We start from the raw sequence: 20,781 nt of genomic DNA, 5'->3' as shown, positions 1-20,781 counted from the left end.
ATCTTGCCAATGGAAAAATCATTAAAGTATTTGGCAATATTAGTGGGTTTTGTGATGAATGAGACATCTGATTCAATGAATGATGGAGCTGAGTTTGCCTTTTTTCCCAAAATGTAATTGAAGATGCTCCAAAGCTTTTTACTATCATTCTTTATGTAATTTATCTTTGTTTCATAGTGTAGTTTTTTCTTCTTTTTCTTCAGTTTAGTCACATGATTTCTCAATTTGCAGTATGTTTGCCAATCGGTTGTGCAGCCAGACTTATTTCCCATTCCTTTTGCCTCAACCCTACCATTTTTTCAATTCCTAATCAATCCACATGGACTTAACAGTTTTAACAGTTATTTTCTTAATGGGTGCATGCTTATTAGTAACTGGAATAAGCAATTTCATCAATGTGTCAAGTGCACCGTCTGTTTGCTCCTCATTACACACCACGGACCAACAAATATTCTTCACATCAAGAACATAGGAATCACTACAAAACTTATTGCATGACCTCTTATATACTATATTAGGCCCAGCCTTTGGAACTGTGGTATTCCTAGATACGGCCACTAAATTGTGATCACTACGTCCGATGGATCTGGTTACTGCTTTCAAGCACATTTTTGCAGCATTAGTAAAGATGTGGTCAATACATGTTGATGATTTCATTCCTGTGCTGTTTGTAACTATCCTGGTAGGTTGACTGATAACCTGAACCAGGTTGCAGATACTGGTTATATTTAGAAGCTTTTTCTTGAGTGGGCAGCTTGATGAAAGCCAGTCAATATTTACATCACCCAGAAATAAATATTAGTCTCTGTTGATATCAAATACATTATCAAGCATTTCACACGTTATCCAGATACTGACTGTTAACACGTGGTGGTCTATAGCAGCTTCCCACCAGAATGAGCTTTAGGTGAGGCAGATGAACCTGTAGCCATATTACTTCAACAGTATTTAACATGAGATCCTCTCTAAGCTTTACAGGAATGTGGTTCTGAATATAGACTGTAACACCACCCCCGTTGGCATTTCTGTATTTTCAATAGATGTTATAACCATGTATTGCTACCACTGTATCATCAAAGGTATTATCTGAGTTTATCTGAGTTATTAATGTCATGAACCTTGTTTCTTAAGCTACATATGTTAATGTGTGTTATTTTGAGCACTTTTCTGGGATGCTTGCTTGTTTTCATTGCTTTACTGGGAAGCTTAGTAGAAGTAGATATTCTCATGTTATTTATGTTAGTGCAGTGTGAGCTGCACACAGTGGACTTCCTACTAAGGCACACCGCCTCAGTGCTAACAGCATAAATCTGGTTCATAGGCACATGATTGCTCCATACACTAGCTGTAGGATCAGCAGAGGCATTTAGGGAAGTTAGAGGGACATAAATTAGGTTACTTACATTGTGTCTACCAACGCCCCTGGTATAATGTACATTTTCTAAAGCATTATGACAACTCAGCGACACAATGGTAGGGATTAACTGAGCTGAGCTTGGGTCATTGATAAGTCATTGTCTCAACGCAGCCTTATAATGCTGTGAAAGGATCCAGCAACCCAAATGATTTGGGTAGATCCCATCCTCCTTATAAAACGTGTTTTGTTTCCAAAAGGTATCGAAATTGTCAACAAAAGTTACACCCATTGAGCTGCAGTAATCACGTAGCTAGTTGTGAATAGAACATATTGATATTGCCTTCAGAGCAGCCTCAATTCTCAGGACATGGACTCTACAAGGTGTCGAAAGCGTTCCACAGGGATGCTGGCCCATGTTGACTCCAATGCTTCCCGCAGTTGTGTCAAGTTGGCTGGATGTCCTTTGACTGGTGGACCGTTCTTGATACACACAGGAAACTGTTGAGCGTGAAAAACCAAGCAGCGATGTAGTTCTTGACACAAACCGGGCACCTGGCACCTTCTACCATGCCCTGTTCAAAGGTACTTAAATATTTTCACCCTCTGAATGGCACACGTAAACAATCCATGTCTTAATTGTCTCAAGGCCTGAATATCCTTCTTTAACTGGTCTCCTCCCCTTCATCTACACTGACTGAAGTGGATTTAACAAGTGGCATCAATAAGGGATCATAGCTTTCACCTGGTTTCACCTGGTCAGTCTATGTAGATTGATATGACTTGAGTTGTCTCTGTTATTAGTACAAACTTCCTGGTATGGGATTTCAAACTATGAATAAATGATCCGACTGCCAATCAGCTGCCACCTGTGTCTTCCCTCAGAAGTGCACTTGCTGTGAGACTTGTGTAATAACACATTTATTGCAGATAGAGGTAGGTGAAGTCTCAGTGACTGATGGAAAAGTTAGAATAGGTAGACAATATGATTGTCTAGGAGTTATTACCCGCCATTACAATTAACTTTATATCATGGAACCTACATCTTATATACATTAAAATCGATTTTGATTGATAGACAAGTCTGAGAGCACTTGCTATGAGGTACCTTACATCACTTCATTAGGGGTCTGAGGAAATTCACCTCAGAGAGAATGCTCTCAATTGGCCTACTTACAGGGGACTTAGCGATTTGGGGGCAATGTTATTGAAGGGTCTCACTTGAAACATCTAGGTATAAATTAGACTCAAGGCCAACTGTTAACTTTGTGGCCTGTCATATATAGACTACATTGTTTCAAGATGGCAACCGATAATTCTGGTAAGGTCGTTTGACTTCAAAAAGCTCATCATAACATACACAAAGGTCATATTTTGTCAACGTCATCCACGCATCATGAATAACTGAATGTAACCTTCTGTCATTGTTGTCCTTTTACAGGTCTGTGAGGTGCTGTTGATTCTCAACTTCAACCTGGGCAAACATCCCACCAAAAAGAATGACGTTACAAGGAAAGAGGTGGAAAGGAGGTCCCACAAAAGTTCCCTTTAAATAGTGTCCAGCATTATATTAGAAAGGGAACAACAAAAGACAAAATCAACACTGTGTTCTTCTCAGCACTGTGTGAGGGTAAGGAAGGACATAGGGGTGGTTTCCCGGACACAGATTAAGCCTAGTCATAGACTAAAAAGTATTTTTGGCAAAGATGCTGCATTTAGCTTGCTTTTTGGTCCAGGACTAGACTTGTCTGTGTTCGGGAAACCATCCATTCATGTGTCATGATACATCTCAAAGAAGGCATAGTGAAATGTAAATACAAATGTAATCTAGATAGAAACATGAGGAACTAAAGGAGCTTAAAATTATGAATTATGATATTGTGTAATGATGCATACTGTGTGTGTGTGTGTGTGTGTGTGTGTGTGTGTGTGTGTGTGTGTGTGTGTGTGTGTGTGTGTGTGTCCCATGTGATGTTCTAAGGCTTTTGAGGGGCACTGAGACGCTGTCTGCGAGATTCCTCAACCTGCGTCATGTGGCCTATAACCACGCTGCTTCTGCAGTGAATGTCCCTCAAAGGCTGTTTGAGCTAAACACCACAAGGTAACTTCACAACTGTCCCTCATGAATTTAAAGGGAATGTAGTGGTGTAAGGAATACGGTGGGAACTTCGGTCCCACTTTAGACAAAGTACAACTTATAAAAGCTTTATATAGCACACAAGTTACTACATAAATGCTTCGTGGTGTATAAATATACATAGCGCATTATGTCACATTTGGCAATTTACCCCACAGTGGGAATGGTTATGTCACCCTTTATACACCAATTATAGAGTACGTCATATGCTTATGGATAATTTGTGAATGATCTATTTAGTGCTTATGAAGCCTTTATGTATGCTGTATAAATCTTTTGTACTTCGTATAATGTGGGATTTAAATGTATATGCTTGCACCATTCCAATGCTTTTGAATGCATGAGGTGGAGTGAACGAATGGACACTTCTCGGTGAAGGTAGAGAATCAGAAGGATTAGAACACAACCAATGAGCCTCTTGCTTTTCAGGAAAATCATCCCAGTTAGTTGACAGCCTGGCAGACCACTGCAAACAGTTTGGCGTGGTCACACGTGGAGTTGGAGCATCATTTCTAAAGAAAGCAGCGGACATCCTGCAGACTGCCATCGACACAGAAACGGAAATGTTGGAAACAAAAGAAGATGTTGACTTCTTACTGCATTTGGACAGTACTTTAGCAATTTTATAATGGTATATTTGTTGAAATTAGTATAGTGCTTTTGGAGATATTTTTTTTTCTAAATAAAATATGTCTGACTGATTTGACCTCTTTGTCTCCTATTCACGAGGCAAGGACCAAACATTACGATAGGGCAGAACTGGATATCAGATAACAGACATAAGACAGAATATGCCGCGCCCGATAGTAGGATAATTATGCAGTTATAGATAGAATGATGGTCGACTGATGATATGCAAACATAATAAATTACCAGGAGTAGGGATGGATTTCACCAGAATGTCACCTTGTGGAACACCAAGGTGTTTTAAATTCAAGTTTGCTTGATGCATCTGACACCACAAGTGAAGTTCCCTCAGGGAAAATAAAGTTAGTCACGCCATGCTAGGTTTTGCTACGATGTGTTTCCAACAGCTTTAACATGAATATCGAATCTATGTGTCACGTGAGTGCAACAACAGGACTGTGCTGTTTATCTCCGCCACAGGCTATTGACTTATGTACAAGACACAGTCTTATTGCACTTCCATGCTGGCAACACTTCTGTCCTCTGTTTCCCCATATGTAGAGGGACCAAGTGGGAGTGAGGTCAGCGAAGCTGAGGAAGGTGGAGGTCAGTGAAGCTGAGGAAGGTGGAGGTCAGCGAAGCTGAGGAAGGTGGAGGTCAGCGAAGCTGAGGAAGGTGGAGGTCAGCGAAGCTGAGGAAGGTGGAGGTCAGTGAAGCTGAGGAAGGTGGAGGTCAGCGAAGCTGAGGAAGGTGAAGCAGGGGCAGGAGGAGTTGGCAGATTAGACAGATTATCACACAACAATATTAGAGATTTATCTAGAAACCAGAATTAAAACTATAATAAACAAGAGTACTAGAAGCCATAGAGGCCAGCGACAAGACAAATTGGCAGGTGTTATTTGTAAAAAAAAAATTACAAAAAAAAAGTTTGACCCATCAAGGTCACTGATGTAGCTTTTGATAAACTCTTCCATGTCAGCCTCAACCACCTTCACCTTCACCTCTGCCCCACGACTCCTTTTGATCGTGCTCTCTCTTAACTCATTTCAAAAGAGACTTGTCAAGTAATCCATTCTAGAAGAAAATAACAAATGCAGCATATCATTTCACTACTCTACCTTCCCCACATCCTTTACCTTATAAACCGCCTCTACCACGCCACAATCATATTTTTCTTCAATGTTAAATTTGGGGTTAGTGGGGCCCCTCAGCTCAACACCATTTTTGAAATGGCCCCCCAAACTGCTAAGTCCCCTGCAAGTAAGCAGACTGCTGATGTGATGTACCTTAAAGCGAGCGCTCTCAGACTTGTCTATCAACCCAAAGCTATTTTTATGTTTTCCATTGGAATGATGGGCCATAAATCCTAGACAATCATATTTTCTAATTATTGTAACTATTTTCATCAGTCACTGAGACTTCACTTACTGTACCTCTCTCTCCAATAAGTTTCTTCTCACACAAGTCTCACAACAATTGCACTTCTGAGGGGAAGACACAGGGGGCAGCTGATTGGCAGATAATTAATGTTTCCATATATGCAAAACCCATACCAGGAAGTGTAGGAATAAGAGACAACTCAAGTCATATCAACTGATATCAATCAACAATTCAGCTTTATTAAACATATATAGACATATATACATCATTGTTATCAGCTCCTTGACTTGGGGGACATGATAGCAGGACACAATGCAACTATACAGACTGTGAGAGGGAGAGAGAGGGAGACCTAGCCCATCACCAGCATAACTATAATTTTTGTATCTGAAAACCTGAAATTTGACTTGTAATCCTATCTATTTCGCTAGATAGTGTGATCAGTTTACATATAGCATGGTATTTAGCTTGCTATCTGTTAGTCAATTGGAGCTGGCTGAGTTTCTGCAAAGTCTTGCGACACTGACGGTAGCTAGCTAGCTACTTTGCTGCTTTGGACGCGGCAGGCAGACTGCTTCTTCTCGGACGAGGCGTTGGAAGCATTGCTGAGAGCCCATTAGCTATCGAACGGCCAATGGCGTCAGGTGTGGGTTTTGATGGCTTGGGAGCTTCCTCAAAGGAATATTTTGGTTCGCTGTGTGTCCCAAGCGAAGGAAACCAGGTGCAGAGTCAAACAACGAGGTGCTGGTGCAAAGAAACAACTGCGTTCTTTTCTGTTGCAAAACGTTTTTGTACGTTTGTCTGACGTGAACTAATGAATATGTCTTGTAAACGCGGTCGGTGCCGCTGCTTTGAAAGTGGTGTGGGGGATGCTGTTTTACCACATGTTTTCCGGCGGCTCAGACTTTGATGCAGTGCTTGACTCTGAAATAGGTGTCGGTACTCATTTTGGGTGCCGGTACTGTTTACATTTAGGTGCAGGAACTCCGCAATACTCTGACAAACTCAAACAGTAGAACATTTGAGGTGCCATACTCAGTACTCAGCTCCTGTCTAAGTCAAGGACTGCGTTTGATCAATGACTTTGCTTTGTCCTGTACAGTAGCATAGGGCTGTTTGACACTCGTCATTTCTTATACCTTATGGAAAGCCTGACCTTATGAAGTTATTGAAGTTCTGTGATGTGAATAGTCTCCCTTGTGGTTGGGATGAGTCTGGGATGACTGTCTTCTGTTCTGTTGGCTGTCTGGCATCTGAAACTGTCTCAGACCAGACAATGCCCCCCAACCCCTGCCCCTCAGTGCCCGCAGCAGCAGCTCAATCAGTCAGCTAATCTCTCCCAGGCCAGCCGAGCCAGATCTCCATGCCAACCAGGAGGCCCGGGTCGGGGCCATGCCTCACCGCTCCGCTCTACTCTGCCTGCACTGGGCTCTGCTCTGTCGGGTCGGCTGGGGCCGGAGATGTGTCTAGTTTGAGAAACAGACGCCTCACAAGTCCTCAACTGGCAGCTTTGTTAAATAGTACCCTGCTCCAGATACTCAAGTAGTCTAAAGGAGGACAGTTTTATTGCTTCTTTAATCAGGACAACAGTTTTCAGTTGTGCTAACACAATTGCAAAAGGGTTTTCTAACGATCAATTAGCCTTTTAAAATGATAAACTTGGATTTGTCACGCCCTGGCCATAGAGAGGTTTTTATTCTCTATTTTGGTTAGGCCAGGGTGCGACTAGGGTGGGCATTCTAGTTTCTTTATTTCTATGTTTTCTGTTTCTATGTTTTGGCCGGGTATGGTTCTCAATCAGGGACAGCTGTCTATCGTTGTCTCTGATTGGGAATCATACTTAGGCAGCCTGTTTTTCCACCTTAGTTGTGGGTAGTTGTCTGTGTTAGTGGCCTGTATAGCCCTAGTCAGCTTCACGGTTGGTTTTGGTATTTCTTGTTTTGTTGGCGACATTTATAACATTAAAAGAAATGTACGCTGACCACGCTGCACCTTGGTCCTGTCATTTCCACCCTGACGACAATCGTGACAGGATTAGCTAACACAACATGCCATTAGAACACAGGAGTGATGGTTGCTGATAATGGGCCTCTATACGCCTATGTAGATATTCCATAAAACAATCTGCTGTTTCCAGCTACAATAGTCATTTACAACATTTATAACAATGTCTCCACTGTATTTCTGATCAATTTGATGTTATTTTGATGGACAAAAAATTTGCTTTTCTTTCAAAAACAAGAACATTTATAAGTGACCCCAAACTTTTGAACGGTAGTGTATATTTCCTGAGCTTTCTTACACAGTATCTCCTATATATAGGACAGACACTTCAAAACGTCTGGCTGTTGCGGATGGGTTATTAGCAATTGTGGACGGGTGTGGGTGACAAACAGCTGTACCGCGCATCACTAATGGGCGTGTTGATACAAATCTAAATATATTTACATACCCAGCCCTGATTGGCGGATCGGATCGTCTAGACTCAAGTCAAGAGACTACGCTGCTTACCCCTCCAAAGTAGGAAGATACATATGCAAATAAAAGACGACTGGTCATAGGTCAGAATAATTGAGTGGTGCAGTGGTTTAAGGCACTGCATCTCAGTGCTAGAGGCGTCACTACAGACCATGGTTCGTTTCCAGGCTGTATCACAACCGGCAGTGATTGGGAGTCTCATAGGGCAGCGCACAATTGGCCCAGCATCGTCCGGGTTAGGGTTTGGCCAGGGTAGGCCGTCATTGTAAATAAGAATTTGTTCTTAACTGACTTGCCTAGTTAAATAAAAAAAAATTAAAAAAATTGATCTCATGCTTTTGGCCAAAAACTCCATCCCACCTGAACAAGCTGAAATTCCAGGAGTTAAAAATATAAATAATGTCACGACTTCCGCCGAAGTCGGTCCCTCTCCTTGTTCGGGCGGCGTTCCGGCGCTCCACCTTTCATTTTCCATTTGTTTTGTCTTGTTTTCCTGCACACCTGGTTTACGTCTCCTCATAATGACTATGTGTATTTAGCCCTCTGTTCCCTCCATGTCTGTGTGTGGTATTGTTTATTTGTCGAGGTTGGCACGCTTCCGGGCTGGTTTGCGCCAGGTTTTATGTGTACCTGGGTTTTGTGGCAGCCTGTACTTTATACTTTGTTTGTGGTACTGTGTGCTGCCTTACTTGTTTTGGGCATTTGGTTTTGGTGACGCTGTTGCGTTCTGGTCTTACTATTTGCCTCAGTAAAGTGCTTTGTGTTCACTCATCTCTGCTCTCCTGCACCTGACTTCCATGCACCAGCTACACCCACTGTTGACAAATAAGCTCTTACACTAAAAGGGCATTATCATAATTTTAACCATTTCAGAATGTTATTTCACCCTCATAGTGTGGAAATATAATTAAAAAACAGGAAATCGCGTTTTTGACAGGACTGCCTCTTCAAGAATATACGGTCGGCTTATTTTATTTGAACCAGACATTTCTGGACTAATTTATTTGTGGGAGTAGCGTAGCTCCCCAGAATGATGGATTGGGATTCATCCAGTGGGGTGAGAGCGGAGAGAGAGACAAGCAAACATACAGGCTGTGATTACGAACATACAGGCTGTGATTAGTTAATCGGGACTGTTAGTAAAACAAACCATGACATGTTCTAGGTCATTACTCCTGCAAATCTGTCAGACAGAGCACGGATGGATAGCATCCGTGCTATCATAGTGTACGTATGAGACAGATTTCAGATCGTTTTCAAATCTTATAAAGGAAATTACACGTATTATTCTTTATCTGGTTACTATTTTTTTTCTCTGCTGTCCTCACTTTTGCCAATGAAGTTATGAACTCTTTAACAAGACATTTGAAAAAAACGTTTGTGTAGCATAAGCATTTCTATTGAGGAACTATGTAGCTTTTTGATCTATTTTAAAATGTAAGGATATAATAGCACGGATGGATGATGGATGTTGGGATGGAGAGAAAGTGAGAGAGAAGTCCAGGACTGGGAGGAGAACATGTAGACAGGAAAAAGAGAGAGGGAGAAGGGGGAGGGAGGAGAGAGAAAGGGAGAGAAAGTGAGACAGAGAGTGTGGTATAGAGGTCCACGATTGGGAGGAGATCATGTGCTAGACAGAATACAGGAACATGGCCAGTAAATTGGGACTCAATGTCCTTGTTTCTGTGATGCTCAAAGTCAGAGCCAGTCAGAACACGTTCGCACACACCCACACACACACACACACACACGCACACACACACAGGTGAGGTTCTGTATGGTTACCACCTGTGGCTGTCCTATCTCTTCTCTCCTTAACACTCCCATTACCTCACTATACTGATAACCCCCACGCTATGACGTCATCAGCATGGAAAACATTGAGCCACTAGCAATGCTTTGATGTGGTTGCTAGGCAGATTCATGTTCCCACCACATCATAGCTTGTCCTTAGTCACCAGTGCTGTCAGTCAACAGGTTATTGACACCGTTAATGAGCAGACAGAAAGTAACTCGGGTGTACCACACCCATGCTTCAAACGTTACAAACATCGTACATTGATGTATAATTGTCACATCAGTGGCAGCTGTGGTTGTAAAATGATAGCACGGAAGCAAACCCCTTTTTATGCATATACTGTAGGACGTAAACACATCGTATCCTCAAAGAGTTTTTCCCCCAAAAGCCCTAAACGTCGCTCTTACTATTATAACGGACATGTTTATGAGATTTATGTCGAGATTTTGTATCACGTCATTTCATCTGAGGCGTAGCTAAGCTTTCTTTCTTTCATCCATCCATCCATCCATCCCCAGGCCAGATACAGTCTGTCTACACACGCTACAGGCATCATGAATTTAGGAGCAGATCCTGGTAGCAAGTCATAGGAGATCAACATGTCGGCTTCTTCCTCGTTGTCATAGAGGCTGTGAAAGAGTTGACGACTGCAGAGAAAACGACTTGTATTGTTTGTGACTTTTTGACTTGCGGTGGTGTTTCTGTGTAGGTTGACAATCCTTTTGTTGGATGATTGCTCAGCTCACAATGTCACCTAGAAAACATTCCAGCGCCTCTCTGTGTTTGACTTGGACATGTGTCAAGAAGTGGCTTACTGTCAAAACAAATATACTACACACGCACGCGCACGCACGCACGTACACGTACACACACACACACACACACACACACACACACACACACACACACACACACACACACACACAATCCAATACACTATGGGAAGAGGCAGCGGCATGGTCAAATGTCAAGAGTGTATCTGTCCTTGTCTGCACTGTTCTAGACACATTGTGTGAATGTTCTTCTTGCATTCGGTGTTTGTGTGTGTAAAAAGAAAGAAAGAAGGGGTCGGCTACAAAAATAAGCGAGAACACAACAAGAACATTTCACAGAGGTTTCTCATACTAGAATAATTGGATAATCTCATGGAAGCCATTGAGAAAGATCTGTTCAGAAAACAATTATCTAAACCCATACCCGCTACCCTCAAACTGTTCTCATCAAGACCAATTTCCAGCCGGGCATGGTGTTGGCAGGAACACAACTATTTGTTAGAAAAAAAACCAAACAAACAATCAGCGGGATAAAAACAACGGTTTCCTAGACAACATGTCATTATTTATCAGGGCTGTGTGTCCTGCGCCATGGTTACAAGAAGCTCAATCAAAACAGGATATGAAACAGGGATGTGCATTTGATGATTGTCTGTAGTGATTTTCGGGTTCTCTCTGGGTAGAGTGAGATTTGAAGCATTAGGTTCCCCGTATCAACGAAATACAATCTCTAATCAAAGAAATACAAGATTTGATCAACGAAGTAAAATCTCTCAATCAAAGTTAAAATGAGATTAATTCAAACGTGTGTGAATTGTCAATGATTTGGTCACCCAGATACATGTACCGCACTTTGCCTGAATCAAAGTGGACTTCCCGGTGTAAAAGCAATATTGTTTCAGTGTGACTATGAGAAGGTAAGGCATATTTTGGAAAATAAAACCTAGTCCAGAAGCATCTATATGTCATCACCATCTGGTCTCAGTGCTCCAGTCGTCTCCCTCCGTCTCCCCCAGCGCTCTCACTGTGTTGTCATATTTACCGCTCCGATATGATTCACTTCATGATTTGTCACTGTACAATACAGAACTTCTCCAAAATTTGTTACCTGTTTGGGACAGAGACCTCATATATCACTTTGGCACTGTTTTCTATATATTGTTACAGCAGCTATAGGTATTCATTTTATCCGCGGATGTGTGTGTACTCTGTGTGTGTGTGTGTGTGTATGTGTGTGTACGTGCATGTGTAGGTGCGTGTGTCCTGCTCAGAGTGGCTCTGGCTCGTCCCTTCTTTGCGTGTTGACAGGACATGCCCTCTGTGTGATCTTATGCTGAGAACGCATCGGAGACATGACAACATGATGCGCTGAAGACAGACACCTTCGAATGCACAAATAGGTCCACTAATACGGGACTAGTAAAGGTTCAGTGCACTCCTTTTGTGAAAATTTAAAAATATATATTAACCACAATACCGGTCAAACGTTTTAGAACACCTACTCATTCAAGGGATTTTCTTTATTTTTAGAAAAATAGAAAATAAATATTTTAGAAAAATAGTGCAGACATATAAACTGTGAAATAACACAAATGGAAGCATGGAGTAACCAAAAAAGTGTTAAACAAATCAAAATATATTTGATATTTGATATTCTTCAACAAACAAAAAAAGTTTTTAATTTTATTTCACCTATATTTAACCTGGTAGGCAAGTTGAGAACAAGTTCTCATTTACAATTGCGACCTGGCCAAGAAAAAGCAAAGCAGTTCGACACATACGACAACACAGAGTTACACATGGAGTAAAACAAACATACAGTCAATAATACAGTAGGACAAAATAAGTCTATATACAATGTGAGCAAATGAGGTGAGATAAGGGAGGTAAAGGCAAAAAAAAAAGGCCATGGTGGCGAAGTAAATACGATATAGCAAGTAAAACACTGGAATGGTTGATTTGCAGTGGAAGAATGTGCAAAGTAGAGATAGAAATAATGGGGTGCAAAGGAGCAAAATAAATAAATAAATAAATACAGTAGGGGGAGAGGTAGTTGTTTGGGCTAAATTATAGATGGGCTATGTACAGGTGCAGTAATCTGTGAGCTGCTCTGACAGCTGGTGCTTAAAGCTAGTGAGGGAGATAAGTGTTTCCAGTTTCAGAGATTTTTGTAGTTCATTCCAGTCATTGGCAGCAGAGAACCGGAAGGAGAGGCGGCCAAAGGAAGAATTGGGTTTGGGGGTGACCAGAGAGATATACCTGCTGGAGCACGTGCTACAGGTGGGTGCTGCTATGGTGACCAGCGAGCTGAGATAAGGGGGGGACTTTACCTAGCAGGGTCTTGTAGATGACCTGGAGCCAATGGGTTTGGCGACGAGTATGAAGCGAGGGCCAGCCAACGAGAGCGTACAGGTCTCAGTGGTGGGTAGTATATGGGGCTTTGGTGACAAAACGGATGGCACTGTGATAGACTGCATCCAATTTATTGAGTAGGGTATTGGAGGCTATTTTGTAAATGACATCGCCGAAGTCAAGGATCGGTAAGATGGTCAGTTTTACAAGGGTATGTTTGGCAGCATGAGTGAAGGATGCTTTGTTGCGAAATAGGAAGCCAATTCTAGATTTAACTTTGGATTGGAGATGTTTGATGTGAGTATATAGTCACCTTTTGCCTTGATGACAGCTTTGCATACTCTTGGCATTCTCTCAACCAGCTTCATGAGGAAGTCACCTGGAATGCATTTCAATTAACAGGTGTGCCTTAATACGTTTGAGCCAATCAGATGTGTTGTGACAAGGTAGGGGGGTATACAGAAGATAGCCCTATTTGGTAAAATACCAAGTCCGTATTATGATAAGAACAGCTCAAATTAGCAAAGAGAAATGACAGTCCATCATTACTTTAAGACATGAAGGTCAGTCAAACAGGAAAATATTCAGATTTTTCAGGGGGTGCTGCAACACCCTAAGCACCCCTACTTACCCCAGCTATGCAGCTGGTGGTTTATTATTAAATGAAAGGCTCCAATTGTCTACACTCATACAATAGCCCTTTGATATAAAGGTGATGTATATATGAGTAAGGACCTGGAGTTTTGCCTGATAATGTGTCATCACCAGGAAAAGCTCGCAGCCCTACTTCTGAGACCTAACTTCTTGAGAAGGTGCAAATAGATACAAGATAACCGAGACTAATGACAGCAACTTCTTACGACATCAATACTGTGAACAATGTACACCTTTTATCAAAACAGCGGAACAAAAATGTCCTATTCAAATATATACCCTACCAACTGTATTGATACCCGAGATCCCTGGGTGTCTCCGGTGATTTGTGTGAATGATCTGTCCAAAAAATAAAGGATGAAAGAGAAAGAGAGAGAAATAATATGCACAGGCTGAAAGTGCTGCTTCAATATTTATGCTTTGTTTTATCTGGAGTGGATTTCCTCAGACTAGCAAGAAATGAAAAATATACCATTCCATCTTTGTGCTTTGGCCTGTATGAAAGGAATGCACTTCATCCAGTTCATGTAAATCTACTCCCCTCTCCTTGGCCTCCGTAAGATCCAAACATTCAGTGTATATAGAAACCCGGGGTACGGTGTTGTCCCATTCACCAAAAGCCTAGTCATACCAGCTACACAGGCTCTACCTACTGAGCTACACGGACTCTACCTACTGAGCTACACGGGCTCTACCTACTGAGCTACACGGGCTCTACATACTGAGCTACACAGGCTCTACATACTGAGCTACACAGGCTCTACCTACTGAGCTACACAGGCTCTACCTACTGAGTTACAGGGGATCTACCAGCTACACAGGCTCTACCTACTGAGCTACACAGGCTCTACCTACTGAGCTACACAGGTTCTACCTACGGAGCTACACAGGCTCTACCTACTGAGCTACAGGGGCTCTACCTACTGAGCTACAGGGGCTCTACCAGCTACACAGGCTCTACCTACTGAGCTACACAGGCTCTACTTACTGAGCTACACAGGCTCTACCTACTGACCTACACAGAATCTACCTACTGAGCTACAGGGGCTCTACCAGCTACACAGGCTCTACCTACTGAGCTACACAGGCTCTACTTACTGAGCTACACAGGCTCTACCTACTGAGCTACAGGGGCTCTACCTGCTAAGCTACACAGGCTCTACCTACTGAGCTACAGGGGCTCTACCTGCTAAGCTACACAGGCTCTACCTACTGAGCTACAAGGGCTCTACCAGCTACACAGGCTCTACCAGCTACACAGGCTCTACCTACTAAGCTACACAGGCTCTACATACTGAGCTACAGGGGCTCTACCAGCTACACAGGCTCTACCTACTGAGCTACACAGGCTCCACTTCCTGAGCTACACAGGCTCTACCTACTGAGCTACACAGGCTCTACCTACTGAGCTACACAGGCTCTACCTACTGAGCTACAGGGGCTCTACCTGCTAAGCTACACAGGCTCTACCTACTGAGCTACAGGGGCTCTACCAGCTACACAGGCTCTACCTACTGAGCTACACGGGCTCTACCTACTGAGCTACACAGGCTCTACCTACTGAGCTACACAGGCTCTACCTACTGAGCTACACAGGCTCTACATACTGAGCTACACAGGCTCTAACTACTGAGCTACACAGGCTCTACCTACTGAGCTACACAGGCTCTACCTACTGAGTTACAGGGGATCTACCAGCTACACAGGCTCTACCTACTGAGCTACACAGGCTCTACCTACTGAGCTACACAGGTTCTACCTACTGAGCTACACAGGCTCTACCTACTGAGCTACACAGGCTCTACCTACTGAGCTAGACAGGCTCTACCTACTGAGCTACACAGGCTCTACCTGCTAAGCTACACAGAATCTACCTACTAAGCTACACAGGCTCTACCTACTGAGCTACAGGGGCTCTACCAGCTACACAGGCTCTACCTACTGAGCTACACAGGCTCTACTTACTGAGCTACACAGGCTCTACCTACTGAGCTACACAGGCTCTACCTACTGAGCTACACAGGCTCTACCTACTGAGCTACAGGGGCTCTACCTGCTAAGCTACACAGGCTCTATCTACTGAGCTACAGGGGCTCTACCAGCTACACAGGCTCTATCTACTGAGCTACAGGGGCTCTACCAACTACACAGGCTCTACCTACTAAGCTAAACAGACTCTACTAGCTACACAGGCTCTACCTACTGAGCTACAGGGGCTCTACCAGCTACACAGGCTCTACCAGCTACACAGGCTCTACCTACTAAGCTACAGGTGCTATACCAACTACACAGGCTCTACCAGCTACACAGGCTCTACCTACTAAGCTACAGGTGCTATACCAACTACACAGGCTCTACCAGCTACACAGGCTCTACCTACTAAGCTACACAGACTCTACCTACTGAGCTACACAGGCTCTACCTACTAAGCTACACAGGTTCTACCTACTGAGCTACAGGGGCTCTACCAGCTACACATGCTCTACCTACTAAGCTACACAGGTTCTACCTACTGAGCTACAGGGGCTCTATCTACTGAGCTACAGGGGCTCTACCAGCTACACAGGCTCTATCTACTGAGCTACAGGGGCTCTACCAACTACACAGGCTCTACCTACTAAGCTACACAGACTCTACTAGCTACACAGGCTCTACCTACTGAGCTACAGGGGCTCTACCAGCTACACAGGCTCTACCAGCTACACAGGCTCTACCTACTAAGCTACAGGTGCTATACCAACTACACAGGCTCTACCAGCTACACAGGCTCTACCTACTAAGCTACAGGTGCTATACCAACTACACAGGCTCTACCAGCTACACAGGCTCTACCTACTAAGCTACACAGCCTCTACCTACTGAGCTACACAGGCTCTACCTACTAAGCTACACAGGTTCTACCTACTGAGCTACAGGGGCTCTACCAGCTACACAGGCTCTACCTACTAAGCTACACAGGTTCTACCTACTGAGCTACAGGGGCTCTACCTACTGAGCTACAGGGGCTCTACCAGCTACACAGGCTCTATCTACTGAGCTACAGGGGCTCTACCAGCTACACAGGTTCTACCTACTGAGCTAAACAGGCTCTACCTACTGAGCTACACAGGCTCTACCTACTGAGCTACACAGGCTCTACCTACTGAGCTACACAGGCTCTACCTACTGAGCTACACAGGCTCTACCTACTGAGCTACACAGGCTCTACCTACTGAGCTACACAGGCTCTACCTACTGAGCTACACAGGCTCTACCTGCTAAGCTACACAGGCTCTACCTACTGAGCTACACAGGCTCTACCTACTGAGCTACACAGGCTCTACCTACTGAGCTACACAGGCTCTACCTACTGAGCTACAGGGGCTCTACATACTGAGCTACACAGGCTCTACCTACTGAGCTACACAGGCTCTACCTACTGAGCTACACAGGCTCTACATACTGAGCTACACAGGCTCTAACTACTGAGCTACACAGGCTCTACCTACTGAGCTACACAGGCTCTACCTACTGAGTTACAGGGGTTCTACCAGCTACACAGGCTCTACCTACTGAGCTACACAGGCTCTACCTACTGAGCTACACAGGTTCTACCTACTGAGCTACACAGGCTCTACCTACTGAGCTACACAGGCTCTACCTACTGAGCTAGACAGGCTCTACCTACTGAGCTACACAGGCTCTACCTGCTAAGCTACACAGGCTCTACCTACTAAGCTACACAGGCTCTACCTACTGAGCTACAGGGGCTCTACCAGCTACACAGGCTCTACCTACTGAGCTACACAGGCTCTACTTACTGAGCTACACAGGCTCTACCTACTGAGCTACACAGGCTCTACCTACTGAGCTACAGGGGCTCTACCAGCTACACAGGCTCTACCTACTGAGCTACACAGGCTCTACCTACTGAGCTACAGGGGCTCTACCTGCTAAGCTACACAGGCTCTATCTACTGAGCTACAGGGGCTCTACCAGCTACACAGGCTCTATCTACTGAGCTACAGGGGCTCTACCAACTACACAGGCTCTACCTACTAAGCTACACAGACTCTACTAGCTACACAGGCTCTACCTACTGAGCTACAGGGGCTCTACCAGCTACACAGGCTCTACCAGCTACACAGGCTCTACCTACTAAGCTACAGGTGCTATACCAACTACACAGGCTCTACCAGCTACACAGGCTCTACCTACTAAGCTACAGGTGCTATACCAGCTACACAGGCTCTACCAGCTACACAGGCTCTACCTACTAAGCTACACAGACTCTACCTACTGAGCTACACAGGCTCTACCTACTAAGCTACACAGGTTCTACCTACTGAGCTACAGGGGCTCTACCAGCTACACAGGCTCTACCTACTAAGCTACACAGGTTCTACCTACTGAGCTACAGGGGCTCTACCTACTGAGCTACAGGGGCTCTACCAGCTACACAGGCTCTATCTACTGAGCTACAGGGGCTCTACCAGCTACACAGGTTCTACCTACTGAGCTACACAGGCTCTACCTACATAGCTACACAGGCTCTACCTACTGAGCTACACAGGCTCTACCTACTGAGCTACACAGGCTCTACCTACTGAGCTACACAGGCTCTACCTACTGAGCTACACAGGCTCTACCTACTGAGCTACACAGCCTCTACCTACTGAGCTACACAGGCTCTACCTACTAAGCTACACAGGCTCTACCTACTGAGCTACACGGGCTCTACCTACTGAGCTACACAGGCTCTACCTACTGAGCTACATAGGCTCTACCTACTGAGCTACAGGGCCTCTACATACTGAGCTACACAGGCTCTACCTACTGAGCTACACAGGCTCTACCTACTGAGCTAAACAGGCTCTACCTACTTAGTTACAGGGGATCTACCAGCTACACAGGCTCTACCTACTGAGCTACACAGGCTCTACCTACTGAGCTACACAGGTTCTACCTACTGAGCTACACAGGCTCTACCTACTGAGCTACACAGTTCTCTACCTACTGAGCTAGACAGGCTCTACCTACTGAGCTACACAGGCTCTACCTACTGAGCTACACAGGCTCTACCTACTGAGTTACAGGGGATCTACCAGCTACACAGGCTCTACCTACTGAGCTACACAGGCTCTACCTACTGAGCTAAACAGGCTCTACCTACTGAGCTACACAGGTTCTACCTACTGAGCTACACAGGCTCTACCTACTGAGCTACACAGGCTCTACCTACTGAGCTAGACAGGCTCTACCTACTGAGCTACACAGGCTCTACCTGCTAAGCTACACAGGCTCTACCTACTAAGCTACACAGGCTCTACCTACTGAGCTACAGGGGCTCTACCAGCTACACAGGCTCTACCTACTGAGCTACACAGGCTCTACTTACTGAGCTACACAGGCTCTACCTACTGAGCTACACAGGGTCTACCTACTGAGCTACAGGGGCTCTACCAGCTACACAGGCTCTACCTACTGAGCTACACAGGCTCTACCTACTGAGCTACACAGGCTCTACCTACTGAGCTACAGGGGCTCTACCTGCTAAGCTACACAGGCTCTATCTACTGAGCTACAGGGGCTCTACCAGCTACACAGGCTCTATCTACTGAGCTACAGGGGCTCTACCAACTACACAGGCTCTACCTACTAAGCTACACAGACTCTACTAGCTACACAGGCTCTACCTACTGAGCTACAGGGGCTCTACCAGCTACACAGGCTCTACCAGCTACACAGGCTCTACCTACTAAGCTACAGGTGCTATACCAACTACACAGGCTCTACCAGCTACACAGGCTCTACCTACTAAGCTACAGGTGCTATACCAACTACACAGGCTCTACCAGCTACACAGGCTCTACCTACTAAGCTACACAGACTCTACCTACTGAGCTACACAGGCTCTACCTACTAAGCTACACAGGTTCTACCTACTGAGCTACAGGGGCTCTACCAGCTACACATGCTCTACCTACTAAGCTACACAGGTTCTACCTACTGAGCTACAGGGGCTCTATCTACTGAGCTACAGGGGCTCTACCAGCTACACAGGCTCTATCTACTGAGCTACAGGGGCTCTACCAACTACACAGGCTCTACCTACTAAGCTACACAGACTCTACTAGCTACACAGGCTCTACCTACTGAGCTACAGGGGCTCTACCAGCTACACAGGCTCTACGAGCTACACAGGCTCTACCTACTAAGCTACAGGTGCTATACCAACTACACAGGCTCTACCAGCTACACAGGCTCTACCTACTAAGCTACAGGTGCTATACCAACTACACAGGCTCTACCAGCTACACAGGCTCTACCTACTAAGCTACACAGCCTCTACCTACTGAGCTACACAGGCTCTACCTACTAAGCTACACAGGTTCTACCTACTGAGCTACAGGGGCTCTACCAGCTACACAGGCTCTACCTACTAAGCTACACAGGTTCTACCTACTGAGCTACAGGGGCTCTACCTACTGAGCTACAGGGGCTCTACCAGCTACACAGGCTCTATCTACTGAGCTACAGGGGCTCTACCAGCTACACAGGTTCTACCTACTGAGCTAAACAGGCTCTACCTACTGAGCTACACAGGCTCTACCTACTGAGCTACACAGGCTCTACCTACTGAGCTACAGGGGCTCTACCTACTGAGCTACACAGGCTCTACCTACTGAGCTACACAGGCTCTACCTACTGAGCTACACAGGCTCTACCTACTGAGCTACACAGGCTCTATCTGCTAAGCTACACAGGCTCTACCTACTGAGCTACACAGGCTCTACCTACTGAGTTACAGGGGATCTACCAGCTACACAGGCTCTACCTACTGAGCTACACAGGCTCTACCTACTGAGCTACACAGGTTCTACCTACTGAGCTACACAGGCTCTACCTACTGAGCTACACAGGCTCTACCTACTGAGCTAGACAGGCTCTACCTACTGAGCTACACAGGCTCTACCTGCTAAGCTACACAGGCTCTACCTACTAAGCTACACAGGCTCTACCTACTGAGCTACAGGGGCTCTACCAGCTACACAGGCTCTACCTACTGAGCTACACAGGCTCTACTTACTGAGCTACACAGGCTCTACCTACTGAGCTACACAGGCTCTACCTACTGAGCTACAGGGGCTCTACCAGCTACACAGGCTCTACCTACTGAGCTACACAGGCTCTACCTACTGAGCTACACAGGCTCTACCTACTGAGCTACAGGGGCTCTACCTGCTAA

This window comes from Salvelinus fontinalis, chromosome 15 (genome assembly GCF_029448725.1).
Source record: "Salvelinus fontinalis isolate EN_2023a chromosome 15, ASM2944872v1, whole genome shotgun sequence".
Lineage (NCBI taxonomy): Eukaryota > Metazoa > Chordata > Actinopteri > Salmoniformes > Salmonidae > Salvelinus > Salvelinus fontinalis.
Note: the sequence above shows the minus strand (reverse complement) of the source record.